Consider the following 2,493-nt stretch of genomic DNA (forward strand, 5'->3'; position numbering starts at 1 on the left):
CTGGCCCCACCCCGACTGCAGGGGATCAATAAATGTTATGTAAATCCAGGGCAGCAGTGCCCCGGGTGCAGCACTCAGTCCTTCCATGTCCCAAAAATCAGCAAAATCCTCTGAAGGAGGTGAGGCGGGCGGAGGGTGTGAAGTCTTTGTGCCAGTGCTGCTGTGGGTAATTAGCACAAAGTCATTAATTACCAGACTGGTTTGGGTTGGAAGGACCTTAAAGCTCATCCAGTCCTACCCCTCTGCACCTCCCACTGCCGCAGGGTGGCACTCCCTAGGAACACATGGATGTGACAGAGCTGGGCAGGCAGCTCAGGCTGGCAGAGCTCCTCTGCTGCTCCACAGTGTGACCCCCTCTCAGCTGTCCATGCCTTGCCTGGCAGTGACTCTGAATGATCAAGCAGCGTGTGCAGGGGAGAGGAGGGGATCAGGGATGATCAGAGGTGCCTTGTCAGAGGGAGCACACGGAGATTCCCTTCTATTCCCAGCTCTGCTTGGAAAGCCGTGTACCTCTGCCGTGGCCCCAGCCCCAACCATCCTCCTTTCCTGCACCACTCCTGTCTTATCTCCTGTTGGAAGGCTGCAGAATCCTCCTGAAAGCCGTCAGGATTACACGGGGCAAGTGGGGCTTGCACAGAGCTGCTAATGAGCTTGTCGAGGTCCGGATGCCAAGCAGAGGGTCTGCCTTAACCCTCAGCATGCATCCGGCTGTAAATCAGCACGGCATTCACCCCAGCCAGGGCAAGGGCTGCAGATTCCTCCTCTCCATGCTGGGAAGTGTGGGGGGTGTGCCAGCAGCTGCCAGCCAGCAGCAAAACACGGTTTGGGGACGTTCATCGTGGATAAACCACAGCCTGGAGCAGCTCCTTCTCTTGAGCACCTCCAACTCTTCCTTTGAAGAGGATTTGTGACCGCGTTTCTGCCCTTCTCCTGCTGCCTCCTGCTCCGGGACACCAACAGGACCGCACCGCCTCTTCCAGGTCCCTCAACCAGACCCAGTCTGGAAAATTCACCCGACACCAGCACAGCGCCAGCCTCTTCCACGGCGTGTCCCCTACCGAGATCTGCCACCCACAACCGCCGACTCTTTCCTTTGACCCTCCTAAAGCCACCGTGTGACCCCTGGGGACCCCCGGGCCCGCTCCCGGTTCCTCCGGCGCCTCTTCCCGCAGCAGGCTCCCTCACAGCCCCTGTGACGTCAGCGCCGCGCCGCCAGCTGCGATTGGTCACTTCTGTCCCTGCGCTTGCGCACTGCCGCGGCTGAAGCGGCTCCGCTTCCGGGTTGCTGGGGTTCGGCACCGCCGCTCCCGGTGTCCGCGGTGCCCCCGGTGCCTCCGGTGTCCCTGGTCGGACAGTGCAGCCCCTCCGCGGGGTGTCTGAGGCGGCGCGGGCACGGCGGCGGACACGGGAGCGGGCGCTGCGCGTGCGTGAGGTGCGCTGCTCCTGGCGCCCCCTGGCGGCCGCGGTCGGTGCCCTCAGGCGCCGGGAGTCCGCGGGCCCGTCCCGTCCCTGAGGGATCGCGGGCGTGGAAAAGCGCTCCGGGATCAGCAAACCCGGCCTGTGACCCGTCCGCACCTTGTCACCGGCGCACAGCGCTGAGTGCCACCGCCAGGCGTTCCTTGGCCGCCTCCAGCGTTGGGCACTCCAGACCCCAGCGGGCAATTCCAATCCCTGACCTCCCTTGCCATGGGGAAATTCCTGCTGGTGTCCACCCTGACCTCCCTGGCCCAGCCTAAGGCCGTTCCCTCTCCTCCTGTCCGTGTTCTGTGGGATAAGATTCCAAATCCCCCCGGCTGTCCCCTCCTGTCAGGAGCTGTTCAGAGCCACAAGGGCCCCCTGAGCCTCCTTTGCTCCTCTCCTGCTGCTCCAGCCCCTCCAGGTCTTGCCAGGAGTGTCCCAGAACTGTCCCCAGCACTGGAGGTGCCCCAGCAGTGCCAGCACAGGGGACAGGCACTGCCCTGCTCCTGCTGTCACACCATGGCTGGCACAAGGTGCCCTTGGCTTTGCCCACCTGGGCTCGGGTCCAGCCACTGTCCCTAGCACCCCCAGGGCCTTTCCCAGTTTTCCAGCTCCTCTTCCCCCAGCCTGGAGCATTCCATGGGGACCCAAGGGCAGGAGTGGGCACTTGGCCTTGCTCACCCTCACATTTCTGCTGTCACCCCATGGATCCAGCCTGTCCTGATCCCTCTGCAGAGACTCCCTGCCCTCCAGCTCATCCACATCCCACCCAGCCCAAAGCCACCTGGGAATTTACTGATGATCATGCCCTAATCCAGATCATCAATAGAGATATTGAGCACAACTGGGCTCAGTGCTGATCCCTGAGGAACACCAGGCTGGTCCCAGCTGGATATGGCACCCTTTCCACCATTCCCACCATTCCCAGCCCTCCCTGGGCTGGCCATCAGCCAGTTTTCAACCCTGCCCAAGTGACCCTGTCCTTGGGCTCCCCGCTGGGAGAGCTGAAATGAGGCACAAAGGCAAATTCCATCC

Source organism: Pyrgilauda ruficollis, unplaced genomic scaffold, assembly GCF_017590135.1.
Source record: "Pyrgilauda ruficollis isolate IOZ18807 unplaced genomic scaffold, ASM1759013v1 scaffold67, whole genome shotgun sequence".
Classification (NCBI taxonomy): Eukaryota; Metazoa; Chordata; class Aves; order Passeriformes; family Passeridae; genus Pyrgilauda; species Pyrgilauda ruficollis.